This window comes from Acinonyx jubatus, chromosome B4 (assembly GCF_027475565.1).
Source record: "Acinonyx jubatus isolate Ajub_Pintada_27869175 chromosome B4, VMU_Ajub_asm_v1.0, whole genome shotgun sequence".
Classification (NCBI taxonomy): Eukaryota; Metazoa; Chordata; class Mammalia; order Carnivora; family Felidae; genus Acinonyx; species Acinonyx jubatus.
In genome coordinates this window covers 44,993,324-45,011,405 of record NC_069387.1, presented here as the reverse complement: position 1 = coordinate 45,011,405, position 18,082 = coordinate 44,993,324, and the positions used below count along the sequence as shown (strand labels likewise).

The 18,082-nt window shown below is 42.6% G+C and overlaps 1 long non-coding RNA gene across 2 annotated transcripts in view; it reads left to right on the top strand.

The window, feature by feature from the left end:
• LOC113592971 (uncharacterized) overlaps positions 1-18,082 on the top strand; it is a 40,655-nt gene that overhangs the window by 10,430 nt on the left and 12,143 nt on the right. Inside the window, exons 2-4 of one of the 2 annotated variants that reach the window (XR_008300121.1) lie at positions 7,190-7,310; positions 10,499-10,630; positions 11,390-11,860. This is a non-coding gene — a long non-coding RNA (uncharacterized LOC113592971). Of the gene's footprint in view, positions 1-7,189; positions 7,311-10,498; positions 10,631-11,389; positions 11,861-18,082 lie in introns of those variants that run through there. The other variant, XR_008300120.1, reaches the window with a different exon arrangement.

Here is an 18,082-nt window from a genome sequence, read left to right as displayed (position 1 = left end):
AATATACACGGTATGATCTCGATCTTTTTGTACTTACTTTGGGCTGATTTGTGTCCCAGTATATGGTCTATTCTGGAGAACGTTCCATGTGCATTGGGGAAGAATGTATATTCTGCTGCTTTGGGATGAAATGTTCTGAATATATCTGTTAAGTCCATCTGGTCCAGTGTGTCATTCAAAGCCATTGTTTCCTTATTGATTTTTTGATTAGATGATCTGTCCATTGTTGTAAGTGGGGTGTTGAAGTCTCCTACTATTATGATATTACTATTGATGAGTTTCTTTATGTTTGTGATTAATTGATTTATATATTTGGGTGCTTTCACATTTGGCGCATAAATGTTTACAATTGTTAGGTCTTCTTGGTGGATAGACCCCTGGATTATGATATAATGCCCTTCTGCCTCTCTTGATACAGTCTTTATTTTAAAGTCTAGATTGTCTGATATAAGTATGGCTACTCTGGCTTTCTTTTGTTGACCATTAGCATGATAGATGGTTCTCCATCCCCTTATTTTCAATCTGAAGGTGTCTTTAGGTCTAAAGTGGGTCTCTTTAGCATATAGATGGATCAAAGCATATAGATGGATCTTGTTTTCTTATCCATTCTGTTACCCTACGTCTTTTGATTGGCGCATTGAGTCCATTGACGTTTAGAGTGAGTAGTGAAAGATATGAATTTATTGCCATTATGATGGTTGTAGAGTTGAAGTTTCTGGTGGTGTTCTCTGGTCCTTTCTAATCTTTGTTGCTATATATATAAATATATATATATAATCTTTTCTCCCCTCAGAGAGTCCCCCTTAAAATTTCTTGCAGGGCTGGTTTAGTGGTCACAAACTCCTTTAATTTTTGTTTGTCTGGGAAACTTTTTATCTCTCCTTCTATTTTGAGTGACAGCCTTGCTGGATAAAGAATTCTTGGCTGCATATTTTTCTGATTCAGCACACTGAATATATCTTGCCACTCCTTTCTGGCCTGCCAAGTTTCTGTGGATAGGTCTGCTGCAAACCTGATCCATCTTCCCTTGTAGGTTAGGGACTTTTTTTCCCTTGCTGCTTTCATGAGTCTCTCCTTGACTGAGTATTTTGTGAATCTGACTATGATATGCCTTGTTGATGGTCAGTTTTTGTTGAATCTAATGGGGGTCCTCCGTGCTTCCTGGATTTTGAGGTCTGTGTCTTTCCCCAGGTTAGGAAAGTTTTCCGTTATGATTTGCTCACATAACCCTTCTACCCCTATTTCTCTCTTCCTCTTCTGGGACCTCTATGTTTCTGATGTTGTTCCTTTTTAATGAGTCACTGATTTCTGTAATTCTTAAATCATGCTCTTTTGCCTTAATCTCCCTTTTTTTTTTTTGCTTCATTATTGTCCATAATTTGTCCTCTATATCACTGATTCTCTGTTCTGCCTCATCCATCCTTGCCACCACCGCATCCATCCGTGATGGAAGCTCAGTTATAGCATTTTAAATTTCATTTTGACTAGTTTTTACTTCTTTCATCTCTGCAGAAAGGGATTCTAATCTATTTTCGACTCCACCTAGTATTCTTATTATTGTGATTCTAAATTCTGGTTCAGACATCTTGCTTGTATCTGTGTTGGTTAAGTCCCTGGCTGTTGTTTCTTCGTGCTCTTTCTTTTGGGGTGAATTCCTTCATTTTGTCATTTTGAAGGGAGGAAAGGAATTAATGAGGTAGAAAAATTAAAATTAAAAAAAATTAAAATCAAAAAATTACACACACACACACACATACACACACCGAATAAATAATGCTAGATCCTAGGTGTGTTTTGGTCTGGGTGTTGAAAGTGGCTTGACAGATTAGAGAAAAAGAGGGGGGAAAAAGGAAATCATTTGAGAATTTGAAAAAATTAATACACTGAAGTAGACTAAAAGGAGGTGATGGGAGTAAAATAGGATTTGAAAACATTTACACAAAAGTAAAAAATATAGTAGAAAAAAACTAAAGAAAAATATTTTTAATAAAAATTGAAAATAAAAATGGATTTTTTCTCTTTCTGTATTCAAGAAAAAGAAAAGAAGTGAAAAAGAGAAAAAAAAGAAAGAAAATTGAATAGATAGACCTGCTAACAGATTGAAATACGACTGGAATTACTTCATTTTCCCCTAGAAGTCAGACTATGGAGTGCTTTATAGTCCATAAACTAAGCAGGCTGTGAGACTTGTGTTTTTGAAGGGCGAGGTTGGCCCAGTTGGGCGGGGCTTAGTGTAACGGCTCCGTTCTCCACTAGATGGCGCTGCTAGCCTACTGGGGTGGATCGTTGCAGAGTGCGTAGGTGCGTATGCGCATGTGCAGGAGCGGTGAAAATGGCGTCAGTCTCTAGTATGGGAACTCTGTTCTCTCTGATCAGCAGTCGCGCACCCATCCTCTGTCTTCAGCTTTTGTCCGCTCCCCGCTTCTTCACTGTGCGTGACAAAGCCCCAGGCAGTACCTTTCTCCTGAGTTTTGTCTCAGATGCAACTGTTTTCCCCGGCCCCTTGCTTCTGAAGGACTGTCGCTTTGACCCGTTCTGCCCCTCTGCGGGAGGGTCTCACCGAGCAATGGCCGAATGTCGGCTGCACCCAGGAACGCTTGCTGGACCGTGCTGCTGCCGGTGCCCCGAGACTGCAGCCAGGTGCCAGCCTGCCCCAGAAAAAGTTCGCGAGATAGTGTAGCAGCAGCTTTTCACGGATTATGGAGAATCACAACACACATCTGGCACCAGGCTTCACCCTCAACGACCTTGCCCCAGTACCAGTGAATGTGGCCGCCTTCCGGGGTCTGCTGGGACCAGGTGGCTTCAACAGTCTCTACCAAAAGTCCTTCCAGCAGTGGAACCGCTTTTCCCCGTGTGGCCTGAGAACCTCCCGGACCCCACTCTGTTCCTGGGGATTCGCCCTTCCCACCAGAGCATCGCCAGGTATGGAGCTGCGGAGTTGCAGGCTTTGCGCTCCCCTTGTTTACAGTCTTAATGGAATTTAAACCGTCTCCTTTCCCCTTTCTCCCCTTTTAGTTTAGTCCCTACGGCTGTTTCCAATTTTCCACTTTCTCTCCAGCTGCTTTTGGGGAGGGGTGCTTTTCTTGTATTCTTACCCCCCCCCCCCGGCCCCGCCCTGCCTCCATCCTCTCTCCACCCGCAAAACACCTCCCTTCCCACGGCTTCTCGCTCCCCAAGTTCACCTCTCTGCGCCAGTACCTGCTGAATTCTGTGGTTCGGGTTGTGCAGATTGTTGTGTTAATCCTCCAATCAGTTTTCTAGGTGTGTAGGATGGTTTAGTGTTGGTCTGGCTATATTTCATGGACACGAGACACGCAGAAAACTTCCATGCTGTTCTGCCATCTCGGCTCCTCCCGATTTTTGCCCTTATTTTTGTATTTCCTTCCTTCTGCTTGCTTTATGTTTTCTTTTTTCTTTTTTTCTAGGTCCTTGAGGTGGGAGCTTAGATTATTGATTTGAGACTTTTCCTGTTTTCTAATGTATGCGTTTAGTGCTATACATTTTTTTTAGCATTGCTTTACTGTGTCTCGCAAATTTTAATATGTTACATTTTCATTTTTACCCAGTTAAATGTACTTTTTGATTTCCCTTGAGATGTCTTTGATCCACAAATTATTTGGAAGTGTGTTGTTTAGTTTCCAAGTATTTAGCTATTTTCCTAATATCTTTCTGTTACTAATTTTTTAGCTTTGTTCCATTTTTTTTTCAGTTCCTTTGAATTTGTTGAAGTTTGTTTTATGGTCCAATATATAGTGCATTTGGTATGTGTTCAATGTGTATTAGAATGTATATTCTGTTGTTGGGACAGGTGTTCTAGAAATGTCAATTAGGACCTATTGGCTAAGGGTATGCGAGAGTTCTTCTGCACTCTTGTTCATATTTGCTTTAGTTGTTATATCAATTATTTAGAGATGTTGGCATCTCCAACCTCAATTGTGGACTTGTCTATTTCTTATCAGTTTTTTCTTCACATATTTTGTGTCTCTGTTGCTTCATACATACACAGAATTACTATGACTTCTTAGTGGATGAACTCTTTTATCATTGTATAAAGTACCTTTCTGTCTCTGGTAATTTTCTCTTCACTGAAGTCTGCTTTATCTGATATTAATATAGCCACTCTTGCTTTCTTTTTATTAATGCTTCAGTGACATATATTTCCCCCATCCTTTTACTTTCACTCTGCCTATATCATTATTCAAAATAGATTTGTTGTAGACAGCAAATACAGTTGAGCAGGTCATATTTTATTTTATTTATTTATTTTTAACGTTTATTTATTTTTGAGACAGAGAGAGACAGAGCATGAACAGGGGAGGGTCAGAGAGAGGGAGACACAGAATCTGAAACAGGCTCCAGGCTCTGAGCTGTCAGCACAGAGCCCGACGCGGGCCTTGAACTCATGGACCACGAGATCATGACCTGAGCCGAAGTCGGCCGCTTAACTGACTGAGCCACGCAGGCGCCCCGAGCAGGTCATATTTTAAAATCCAATCTGCAACTTCTGTCTTTTAATTGGTGTCTTTAAACCAGTTGTATTTAATGTAATTATTGACATGTTATGGCTTAACGTATTTTGTTTTTTGTTTTCCACTTGTTCTCTGCTTTTTGTTTCTCTGCTTACTTTTTTCTGCCTTCTTTTGGCTTAGTTAAACATTTTTCCATTTTGATTTATTAGTGGTGTTTTTGAATGTATAGCATTTTTAGTGGTTGCTGCAGGTGTTATACTATATATGCATAACTTATTAGAGTCAACTGGCATCATTTTACCAGTTTGAGTGAAGTATAGAAACCTTTCCTCCCTTCACATGTAGTTACCTTCCTTTTTTGTAATTGTCTTAAATATTTCCTCTGTGTACATTAAGAACTACATCAGTGTTATAAATTTTGCTTCAGCCATCAAACATAATTATGAAAACTCAAAAGGAGAAGGAAAGCTTACTGTATTTGTACATGTTTTTGCTTACTGTGTACTCTCTTCTCTGCTTCTTGATGTTCCAAGTTTCCTTCTCTTATTTCCTTTCTGTTTGGAGAACATCCAACATTCTTTTAGGACAGTTCTACCAGTAACACATTTTCTTAGTTTTCCTTCATCTGAGAATATCTTGATTTCTCCTTAATTCCGGAAGGATATCGTTTCTGTACATAGATTTCTGGATTGACAGTTCTATTCTTCCACCACTGGAAAAATATTTTGCCAAGTCCTTTTGGCACCCATGGTTCCTGGTGAGAAATCTGCCCTTCTGATTGTTTTGCCTCTGTTTTTCTCTGGCTGGTTTCAAGATTTTTCCCCATATTTTCAGCTTTCAGGAGTTTGGCTGTGACGTGTCTTGGGGCGCATTTCTTTGGGTTTGTCTGGTTGGTGGTTTGCTCAAATGTCTCTTGGCAAATTTGGTTTATGTGTCTGGCAAATTTAGGAAGCTTTCAACCATTATTTCTGTGATAATACCTCGTTTTATCTCTGTCTTCTTTCTTCTCTCCTTCTGGGACTCTGATGACATGGGTATTAGATCTTTTGCCATTGTCCACAGATCCTGGAGGTCCTACGTACTCTCCACTGACACTGTAGTGGACGTGATTTTATCAGCTCTGGGTGATGGTGAAAATCATAACTCTCCACTGGGCCTCTTCTGATACATCCTGGCAGGGAAAGGAGAGGCTCCTCTTTACTCCCAGGTGGAGAAGGAAGTCCAGGCTCCTCCCATGTTCTGTACCAGAGATCTGTTCAGTTTAAGGAGGCCCACCTTGCTCCCAAATGCCAGGCAGAGATCTGGAGAGATTGAGAGCATCAGCAGCTTGCAACGTCACTGCTAATGGGTTCTGCACAGGCCAATGTGTCCTTGCTCCCTGCTGCGCCAATGACCTTGCTGGTGTCTTTTGTTTATGCTTGTAGCTCAGGTTATCTTTCCTGTGGCCACTGGATCCACTGGTCTGGTGGACCTTACTGAAGAATGTACAGGATGTTTCCACTCTGTGGTGTTGTTAAAAATTCTCCAGAACAAAGCAAAGCAAAACAAAACAAAACAAACCTTGAATGTATATAATTGAACACCTGGGCAATGGTATCTGTAGAACAAATCCCTAGAATTAGATTTATTAGATCAAAAGGTTTACTTCACAAACCATTCTTAGGAGATAATCCCTAAGTGCATTAATTTTTTCCCTATGGTTAGGCTAGATCTTTGTTTCTTCGAGGTCTCTTAGCTTTTGAAAATGCATTTTCTTTCATACAATTATCTTGAGGTTGTTTATACAATTTCACAATTTGGTTGCCCCTAGCAATCACAGTTTTTTTGCAAGTGTCCAACCACTTCTTTAATGCACAAGCCTAGCTCACTTTATCCTGACCCCCCAGATCTTATAACATTGGAAGAGCTGAATTTACTTCTCAAACCCTATCTATCTGTGACTTATAGAACAAAAACACACCCAGGTTTGTTTTGTCTTCTTCCTCCTTGTATTTACTTTGGCGAATCCACAGGGACTACCAACCAAATGTGGGTTTTCAGAATAGTGTTTATCAAACTTCTAAATTTAGCATATGTTTATAAACTTGCTAAGGATATTCATACTGGAGACAGGTGCCACATTCTTCATAAAATAGTTATGAGGGTTTGGGGGGAAATGTATTATGAGATTAGAGGAGCTGAAAAATATATAATTAGACTTTAAAACACATACTTCTATCTGAGCTCCCTTCCCACCCTTCCCTCTCCATCCAGAATTATAGTGAAAAAATAAAATGGCATAAACCCATAAGGAAAAGGAGAATTGGAGGGGAGACAGGAGTAGAGAAGAGATGTGGTCACACCTGGGAGATGAAAAGTGTTTTGAAGGATGGTAACTGACTTAGCAGATAGAAGTGGCTGAAACCCGAGTGTGCCTATGGAAAGGAAGATTGATGAGCATCAAGAGATTGTTCCCTAGACCTCCTTGAAGGGCTCTAGAATTGGAGACACTAGGACAAGTGGAAGGAACTGGGGTGAGCAATGGGGCTGAGAAGAGGGAGATGGTTTGAAAGTTTCCCTAAGGACTTATTATACCTCTGAACCGTTATGGGACAACCTGTCTCTAATCCCTGTAGAACAGGGAGTTCCTTCTCTGAAGACACTGACAGTATCTTTGGCTCTGGGACATGCTAGTTGTTGAGTCCCCATCATCCTCCCCACTCCCTCTATGGTGACAGGTGTACTACTCGACCCAGTTCGCCAACTCCATCATGTTGGAGAAGATCAGAGTGAAAAGTCAGTGGAAAAATTCAATGGCCCCAGAGAAAATACTCACACATAGTGACAGCTGGGAGGAAGGTATGTATCTCCTAACAACAGAGTGACTTAACACCAGATCAGAATGATATTCTGCTGGCCACAAGGTGACAATTCTGATCCAACCACACAGCCTTTCCAAACAACTTCGTGGTGTCTCATTTTTAAGCCAAGGATCATCAGACTCTTGAAAGGCACCACCAAAATAAGAGATCAAAGAGTGTGTGTGGGAAAACTATCAATTAGAAGAAAAAGAATATGTAAGGGCAAAAAATTGAAAAAAAATTACAATTATCTTTAGAGAGATGAGAAGATATTGCAGCGATTAAGTAAGAATGGATGCCATTAAAACAAACAAACAAAAACAGGGAAATATGAGAAAACAAGAAAGAGCTCTTAGAAATTAAAATTCTTTAATTTTAATTAAATTAATTCCACTGGCTGGCTCAGTCAGTGGAATGTGTGACTCTTGCTCTCGGGGCTGTGAGTTCAAGCCCCACGGTGGGTGTAGAGATTTCTTAAAAATAAAATCTTTCTTTAAAAAAAAAGAAATTAAAAAGATTAGAATAGAAATAAAAAAATTCAACAGAGTTTGGGAAATGAAACTGAGGAATTCTTACATAAAGTAATAAAAAAACCCCAGAAAAGAGGACACTAGGTTGACTCATTCCTCTTTGGCAATCCATTTTTCTCTTGTGTCTCTTCCATTCCTAGACTTTCCTGTAGTTGGATTTGTCTTTTGACACATTTCCGGTCAAGTTGAAATCTGCAGGAGATTTCTAGAAAGGCTTTGTTTTCCTGATACAAATGCCACCCTTTCTACTTCTTTCCCCATCCTTTTCATTCCCGCCTTGAATGTAGATGTGATGGCTGGAACTACAGCAGTTATCTTGGGCCATGGGAGAGAGACCAAGAGAGTCCAGGAGCTCTTTGCCCTGACATTCGTAAGCCTCTGAAATAATACCAGTCTAACTACCTCTTGACTTCCCGTGTGAGGAAAAAACCAAACCCTAATGTGTTTAAGCTCTTTGGTTGGATATTCTTTTACTCGTAGCTGAATCCTATTCCCAAATGCAGAAAGAAAAGTTGAAAAACTAGAGCGTTGGGGTGCCTGGGTGGCTCCCTCGGTTTGAGCATCCACCTCTTGATGTTGGCTCAGGTGCTGATCTCACATTTGTGAGATGCAGCCCTGTGTCCATCAAGCCATGCTCAGCGTGGAGCTCCTTGGGATTCTCTCTCTCCCTCTCTCTCTGCCCCTCCCCCCTCATTCTCTCTCTCTCTCTCTTTCTCTCTCTCTCTCTTTCTCTCCCTCTCTCTCTCAAAGTAAATAAATAAACATTAAAAAACCCACTAGAATATCTGTTCAACTGGTCCAATATTCAACTCTAAGGAGTTTTGGAAAGAGAAGACAGAGATAATGAGTGGGAAAAAACTATCACTGGAATAACAGAAGAAAGTATCCCAGAACTAAGCTTTCATATCTCGAAACAACACATTGGCCCAAGTCACTAAAAATCACCAGGATGTAGATTGGAAGTACTTCACAGTTTGCTTTCAGATAAACGGACCAGAGGTCAGGAAATTGGCTTTACTACGATAAAAGAGCGTATAGTAAAAAGAGTTAACATTGCATAGATATTCTAAAGGTTTGGCAATAAACATTAAACCAAAAATGTTATATTTTAAGAAGTTGGGAACCTGTGGAGATGTAGTATCTGGTATCTGTTCAATAAAGTAGTTTAAATTTGGTTGATTGGTTCATGCCTGGAAATTGGCATGTTTTGTTTTAGAATTTGGTAATTTTGAAAAACTATGCACATTAAAATCATACAGACCTGGTTCTGATCCCAGTTGCACGGTGCATGCAATTTTCTTAATTTCTTTGTTGCCTTTTTCCTCCTCTGCATGGCTACTTTAGAGATTATTGTGGGACTAATGGGAATCTGTATCTGAAACTCCTGGCATAGAGCTGACATTTCTTAAATATTAATTCTCTTTAATGACATTTCTTGAATCGAGATTCTACCTGTACACACACACTATTGCCTTCCATTCTTCCCTTGTCTTAGTTCATAAGAACTCTAATTACCAAGATGATGAAGATTATCCAGTCTGTTGGTTCCCAGCCTGGGATTCCTCAGCCCTGGGGAAGTTGTAACTAGGGTCTGATTATTACCTTCAATAATCAAAAGCATCCCAGAAATCATACATGGCCTGGGTGTTGGGAAAAGGAGCTATCAAGTGTTTTTGCTTTTGTCTAAGATGTAAACTCATTGTGGTAACTCTGGTTGCTTCATGATGATCAGAAGCTCTGGGGGGTGTTTATACATCTGATAACTAAAGGTAGAAAAATTATTAGTTAAATTTTTAGGGATGCCATTTGGAAGGCAATATCTTTTGTTTTTGATGTTTATTTATTTTTGACAGAGAGACAGTGTGTGAGTGAGGGAGGGACAGCGTGAGAGGGAGACACAGAATCCAAAGCAGGCTCCAGGCTCTGAGCTGTCAGCACAGAGCCCGATGCAGGGCTCGAATTCACAAACCATGAGATCATGACTTAAGCTGAAGTTGGACTCTTAACCGACTGAGCCACTGAGATGCCTCTAGAAGGCAATATCTTTAAAATTCATGGGATTTATAGTGAAAATAGTGAAGAGGGTAGTCATTCTGGGGGAGTAGGGTCCACAAAGATTATATAACTTGCTCAAGTTCACACAGTGGGTTAACAGCAGGGCCAAGGCTAGAACTGATTTCTCCTGATGCCTAGTTGACAGCATGTTTCACTACTAATAGAAGGTCTCCAAGACCATCTTATCTTCCCACGGCCCTATGTATGGTGACAGATGCCAACCGGACTTACTGTAGTGATAATTTTGTAACGTAGACGAATATTAAATCTTTATGTTGTACACCTGAAGCTAATATAATGTTATGTGTAAATTATACCTCAATTAAAAAAATTTGCTTCGGAAACTTGAAACCCAGGATATTACAGTGTCAAGGGTACCTGAATTCTTCTATGTGCTTGGACCCCCAAGAATCACGGGAAGGAAGAAAGTATTCCTGGCAATGTGTCCTGATTTACAGGCACAATCAGAAATTTCTCTCTTGTTTCCTTTTGTCGATTAGAGAAATTTGTATCTTTGAAGATTTAAAATGCTTGGTTACTTAAGAGAAAGAGAAAATTCTACTGCTTGCTTCTATTGTTTTTGTGCCTGTGAAAAAACCAGGTTTTCAGCCAAGGCAAATCAACGTGGCTGAAATTCCCACGAGAAAGTAGACCAGGCATGAGAACTGAGTATGTACCTGTCTGGAAGCCAGAGCCTTTGATAAGCAAGAGAACCAGGAAGAAAACTGCTTAGGTAAGCTGTGATCACAAGGTGGCGCCACACACACGCTCGTCAAATCCAACCATTTTTCTAATTCTGGGGAATTTTTCCTGATTTACTGAAGCAGGAAAAAAAAAAACACCTACAAAAAATATGGGTAGGTCCAATACTTCAGCTTGGAACAGGCGGTTCAAAGTCCCAAAGCACTTGCCGTCTTTAATTGTGTGGCAGAGAATCCCCTTGTGTTCTCTGGGTTCACTGAGTCAATAAGGAGCTTGCTGACTCAAGTGAGTGGGGACTCAGGAAGTGACTGGCTCCAGCAGCAAGAAAGGCTGGAGTTACTCTGTGGGGGCAAATCAACCCAGGATTCGGGCTCTAGCAGAGGCTAACACTTGGGTGGACTCCTTTATGTCTGGCCATCTGACCTTAGGGGAAAGGCAATTTCCATTTCTATACGGGGAAACTCATTTCCTTTGTTGCTTCCTTTATTTTGTTTTCCTCCCAAGAATTGTGAATTTTCAACCGGTTGGGGCCTGGGAGGAAGGGATGGTTGGAGCATGAGCCAACATGTCCTTTCTTCCATCCTACCCCTCCCCAACTCTAGCACCTTAACCTACCCCTTTCCTCCAAAGGAAAAATGCAAGTAGTATATCCATGCCCACTGACATCATGGATTTTCCTGCTAGTCCTGATTTAAAGTATCTTGAAAGTTTGCTCTCAAAGGACTGCTTTGTATTAAAGGAGAAAATAAAACCCGTGCCTACTACCCTAAAGCTCTTCCTGGTCCCACAGGAAGCAACCTGGGCTATCTGCCTCTGGCACCTTTGATTCCAGACCAATGTGATGGCACCCAGGTCAGCTCCTGGCCTCTCTGCTGAGTAAGCAATGATTCCTCCAGGTTCTACACCGGCAGTGTGCCCCTCACCTCCCCCCCATCCCAATCCCCACCAGCATCGTGCCCCACCCCCTCCCTCCACACCAGCAGAGCTGTACCTGGACGCTGCTTGGATGCTGCTTTGGAGGAATCATTGTTCCAGAACGGTGGTTCTCATACCTTAGCATGCATCATAATCACCTAGGGGGCTTGTTAAGACAGACTGCTGGGCTTCCTTTCTGGTTTAGTAGGTCTGGGGTACAGTCAGAAAATTTGCATTTTTACCAAGTTCCCCTGTGAGGCTGATGCTACTGGACTGGGGACCAAAGCACCTTGTAGAGGTGCTTTTTCAGGGCAAAGAGCTGGTGGGGGAAAAGGAGCAGCAGGAAGAAGCCCACAGCTGTTGTTTGCCTCGTCTTTTTCCGGGGTGGGGGTGGGGGAAATGTGTGCCAGAATCGCAGAGCCACCAAGAAGGCCCGACCTCTTGGGATGCTGCAAATCTTTATCTTTTCTTTCTAGACTAGTGGTTCAGAAGCTGGCAGCACCTTGGAATCACTTGGGCGTTTGAAAAAAATTCCTGATGACTGGCCCCCAGTCCCACAGATCTTGATTTAATTGGTTTGGAGGGTGCTTTGGGGCATCGGACAGTTTGAAAGCTCTCTGGGTGTTTTGATGTGCAGCCCAGGTTAAAACACAAAAACAAAAACAAAAAAACCACTGTTCTAGGCTCTCCTCTCGTTACATGCTAATATCTAATCCCTAGTGAGTGGAAGAACCAGTCATCCGTCCTGGAAACTTCTAGCTCTCTCTCACACCTTCCTGCCTCTGCCCATCTTCAGGCGGGAACAGTCTTACATGTCTCTGACTACTGAACTCCCAGGTTTCCTTCAAAACCCAGTTCAAATATTTCTTTCATGGTGGAGACTTTCTTGGTTTCCCCTGACAGGCATTGCTGCTTTTTCTATCTCCTAAAGTATGTTGCACGCCCTTGAATGACAACTTCTATTTCACTGTATTGTAATTATTTACTTTCATATCTTTCCCCCTCATTCGGTGGTGTACTGCTCAGGGCGCTTCATAAAACTGTGGTTCAATGAATCCCCTCGTTGGAGATAAGGTTTGAAATGCAAGAGGTCTGGATAAGGTAGTTTATTTCTTTCGATTCTGTTCAGCAAACCGAGTGCCTACTGTGGCTGAAATTCCAGTGGGTGCCTGGGAAGCAGAGTGAAATGAGCCGTGACCCTGCCCTTGAGGAATTGCTCTTGAAGTCAGGCTCTCAGGCTAGTTTTGTGCTCATTAGATTCAGCCTGGGAACCACTTTCCGAGAGACCACCTGGAGCAGGGGGAACCTGGGCATCCCTTTTACACCCTCCGTGGCACTCACGATCTACAGGATTTAGCGAGTTCCGTGGCATTCTTGCATGAACTTGCCCTTGTCTACCTCTCCAGACATACAGTTTGCTGACAGTTTAACAGGTGGCCTGTTCGTTCCCAGCACACATCGTGCTATTGCAAGTTCACATGTTTCAGCTCCCCTGAGATGCTCCTCCCATCCTAGTTTGCCTGGCTAACACCCATGGCCTAGGGGTCTTCCCTGACTCCCAGGCCGAGTGCCTTCTCTTTGTACTCTCTTACCATTTTATACATACCTCTATCACAGTTTTTTTAAAGTATTTATTTATTTATTTGAGAGAGAGAGAGAGAGAGAGCGTGCGCAAGCGGGGGAGGGGCAGAGAGAGAGGGAGACAGAATCCTAAGCAGGCTCTGCGCGTTGCCGGCATAAAGCCTGATGTGGGGCTCAAACTCACAAACTGTGAGATCATGACCTGAGCTGAAATCAAGAGTCAGATGCTTAACACACTGAGCCACCCAGGCGCCCCATCATAGTTTTTCACGAGCTTGGCAAACAGTGGGTTCTTTGTAGGGTTGCATTCAATTCAATCAGTTTACACACTGATCTCCGACTTTATCCTGCCTATGCACCATTCACATGGGTTTAGAATAGGGCGTCACATTCTCCTGGGGGATCAGGATACTGAAGAGGAAAGAGTCAGGGTGTGGTCAGAAACACCTGTACTTGTCACCGGATTCTAATAGGTATCCTGCTTTCAAGTTGAGAGTCTCTGAGTTACTGTAAGCCAGGCAGTGTGCTAGGTGCCTTTAGATCTTAAAAAAAAAATTTTTTTTTAAATGTTTATTTAGTTTTTGGGAGAGAAATGGAGTATGTGTGTGTCGGCGGTAGGGGGGTGGGGTGCAGAGAGAGAGGAAGACAGAGAATCCGAAGCAGGCTTGAGGCTCCGAGCTGTCAGCACAGAGCCTGATGAGGGGCTTGAACTCACGAACCATGAGATCATGACCTGATCCGAAGTTGGATGCTTAACTGACTGAGCCACTCACGTGCCCCAAAGTCTTTAAAAACATTTTTTTTAATGTTTATTATTTGAGACAGAGAAAGAGAGAGAGGAGGAGCAGAGAGAAATCCTAAGCAGGCTGCAGGCTCTGACCTGTTAGCACAAAGCCCAACATGAGGCTTGAACCCACAAACTGTGAGATCATGACCTGAGCTGAAGTCAGATGCTCCACGGACTAAGCCACCCAGGTGCCCCTGTGCTAGGTGCTTTTAAAAATCACAGACACAACAATCTTCACAACAATCTTGCCAGGTAGTTACTGTTATCCCCATTTCATGGATGAGAGAACTGAGGTTAAGTTTTGTCCCTAGCCACACAGCAGGTAAGTGGCAGAGGGATGCAAGGACCAAAGCCATCATGCTTTTTGATTTGTTTCTACACCTCTTTCCTCCATCAGAACTAGATATTTATTGAAGGCAGGGACATGGTCTTAGGAATTTTTTGCACCCCCAGTGCTTGACACAGGGTCTGGTGTCCGAAAGGGCTGAACTAACCTGTGTTACGTAGAGACTCAGCCACGTCTCTAGTTATTTAGCCGCACCTAGTGTTTGTGATGACTTATTTAGGTGAGATGCTGTTGTTTCCATCCAGGGCGGGGGGCGGGGGGCTTCACTGCATTAAACAACCAATAGTTTGTTCACACGGGTTTTGTGAGAGCCCTATTTTAATCGATCTTTTGCCTGCTAAAAACCTTGTCACGTTTCAAAACCTTGTCAACTGTAATTTTACAGTTACCTGCTTCCTATTTTGTGTGTTTGATTATCCTTTCCCTTCCCAGATCTGCTGTCTTTGTTCTCTCCTGCCATTCTTTTACTGGTCCTGGCAGTGGACAGAGTCTTCCTCTGTGTTTTCTTCAGCAGGGCACTCTTCCCACCAAGTGTGTGCATAGCAGACAGATTTGGAAGCTTGTCTCCTGCCTTCCATACATGTCTCACGACAGCACTGCTCACTTTCCTTCCCGTGGGAGTAGATCCCAAGCCAGGTTCACAGGGTTGGCTCCATAAAGCCATGGAAATGGTACCCATGGGCTGGGCTCCATGCTTTCCTGGTCAGAGTGGTACATGGCTGGGTGTGCCCAGAAAAATCAGTGTGAGAAGCAACATGACCACTTAGAACCTATTCTATTACACTGTTCGTAGCCTCCATGTTTACTCTCCCACTTCATTGTTCCCATCCTCCCCTCCATCCTGAAACCCACTGCCAAAACGCCCTATCTCCTGTGAGGGCAGCTTGATAACAGAGTTCCACTTTTATTATTTTATCTTATGGACATGACAGAGCTTAAGATTGGGTCTAATTCTACCATCTTGCCATTTGTTCTTGATTTTTAGCCATCTCTTCTTTTCTTCCTCCTCCCTCCCCACCCCCCCGGCCCCGTCATCTCCTTTTGGATTAATGGAGTATTTGTTAGTATTCTGTTTTGTCTCCTGTATTGGCCTTTTAGTTACAACTCTGTTTTATCCACTGGTTGTGGACCATGTGCATCTTTAGCTTATCACAGTCTGACTTGAATTAATATGATAAGACTCCATGTGAAATATAAGGGTCTTACAACAAACAACATGCTTCCACTCGCCTCTCTCCTGTCCTCTGTGATAATGTTAGTATAAATTTTGATTCTGCATATATTACAGACCCAGGAACACATTGTCACTATTTTTGCTTTAAACAGTCAATGTATTTTATTTTATTTTATTTTTTTAAAGTTTATTTATTTATTTAGAGAGAGAGCGCGTGCATGTGTGAGCACGAGGGAGTGGGCAAGGGGCCGAGAGAGAGAGAATCCCAGGCAGGGAGCCCAGTGCAGGGTTCGAACTCATGAACCTGTGAGATCATGACCTGAGCCAAAATCAAGAGTCAGTTGCATAACCGAGTGAGCCACCCAGGTGCCCTAACAGTCAATGTATTTAAAAAAAATCAAAAAATGAAGAAAAAAAAAGTGTTTTATTTCTGCCCCATATAGTTACCATTTTTGGCACTCTTCTTTGTGTTTTTTAGATCTAGATTTCTATCTGGTATCATTTCCCTTTGGCCTGGAAAACTCCCTTTCACATTTTTTATTGTGCCTTTCTGTTGATGATAAATTCTTTCAGCTCATGTTTATCTAAACATATCTTTATTTTGCCTTCCAATTGTATCTGTCTTGTTTAAGATACATGGAGATGCTTGGATCTGTGGATTGGTATTTTTCATCATATTTGGAAGTCATTACTTTTTTGAAATAATTCTTCTGCCCCGATTTTTCTTTGCTTTCCTTCTGAGACCTCGGGTATATATGTGTTAGATTGGTTAATATTGTCCCATGTGTAATTGAAGCTCTGTTCTCCCCCCCCCCCCCCCAGTTCTTTTTCTCTGTGTGCTTCAATCTAGTCACTAATATTCTGTCTTCAAGTTTACTGATCTTTTACTTGTGCAGCATCCAATCGGCTGGTAAGCCTATTGTGAATGATTTCAGTTACTGTCTGTTATTAAGTTCAACAGTTTCCGTTTTGTTCTCTTTCGTAGTTTCTGTTCTCTGATAAGATTATCCATCTATTCATTCCTTAGGTCCACTCTTTCCCTTTAAATTCTTGAACATATTCATTTTGTCATTTCACAGTCCTGGTCTGCTAATTCCATCTGTATTGCCTCTGGGACTCTTTCTCTCGACTGCTGTGTTTCCTTCTTGTGACATGTCATACTTCTTTATTACATGTCCAAACTTAGACATTTTATTGTCTTCCTTTCAAGAGTGTTGGGTTTGTCTTGGCAGGCAGCTGGTTATTGGTGGGTCAGCTTGATATTGCTGAGCATCGGCCTTGGGCGTTGTTACGGTGGGCCCAGGGAAGCCCCTCTCCAGGGCAGGTGACGCGGCGACTAAGGTGTGGCCTTTCTTGGATCGCAGCCAAATGTCCAGAGTGTTCATCATGTTCTCACCACTATGGCTAATGAGAACATCAGTGTTTCTCCCACTGTGTGACCTCTGGAATCTGTCAGAACACAGCTCCCCAGTACCTATTCTTCCCTGGGCCTTGGTGTTTCCCCCTGCACGCGTGGAGCTCTGTTTGCGGCCAAAGACTCAGGTGGTCCCTGTGTGGGTTTCTGGTTTTTTCCTCTGTTGCATCGCTCTCCTCTCTAGTACTCTGCCCAGCTGACGTCAGCCCCTCGGGCAGCCCACATGTTTGGTCTTTTTTCTTTTCTCTCTCGCCTTGGCTTGGGTTCTACCTCCCTGTGCTGTGGTTTGGAAAGCCCCCACACAGAAGGCCAGGGTGAATGTGGATTTCACCTCTTTTGTTTTTCTTCTCACAAGGTGCCCATCCTTGCAGCAGCTGTAGCTCGGTACCTGAAAAACAGTTGTCTCGTATATTTTGTTTCATTTTATTATTTTTAAACTGTTTATCTATTTATTTTGCGAAAGAGAGAGAGAGAGAGAGAGAGAGAGAGAGAGAGGGAGAGAGAGGGAGAGAGAGACTCCTAAGCAGGCTCCATGCTGTCAGTGCAGAGCCCAACACGGAGCCAAACCCACACACCGTGAGATTATCACCTGAGCTGAGATCAAGAGCTGCTCAACCAACTGAGCCACCCAGGCATCCCCTACTTTTATTGTTGTTTATGACAGGAGGGTGCTGTTTATGGTGGGAGGGTGCTGTTTATGGCGGGAACGTAAGTGTGATATCCCTTACTCTGTCATGAGGATGCCACAAGTCACGCTGTAGTTAGGCAGACATTCCTAGCCTGTTTTACAGTGGAGGGACCTCAGGCTCCGAGTCCATAAGCACTTCGCTCAGGATCACACCAGAACCACCTGAGAAAGGGGTGGTGCTCACAGTGGAGCTCTTGCTCCATTGCAGGGTTCTCCACATCACTTCCTCTTTTTGGTTCCCATTTCCCTTTTCCATCTTGTTCCTCTTCAAAGAGAATATACAGCAATATCTGTGTTCCTATCTTCAGTTCTACCGTATTTCACCTTGTTTCTCACTTTTGTGGCTTTGAACCTTGCTCTACCTTATCTGGCAAACTCAACATTTGTAATAATCACTCTCCCTTTGTGCTTCTACTTACGTCACAATATCTAACAATGTTTCTTACTTATTTTTGTATTTCCTCAGTCTCAAGCACTGTGGTTTCACATAGACATCTTTTCACAAATGTTGACTGAGCCAACAAAAAAAAAAGAGTTTTATTTCATTCATCTTTCCACCCTTTCCCCTGTCACGCCAT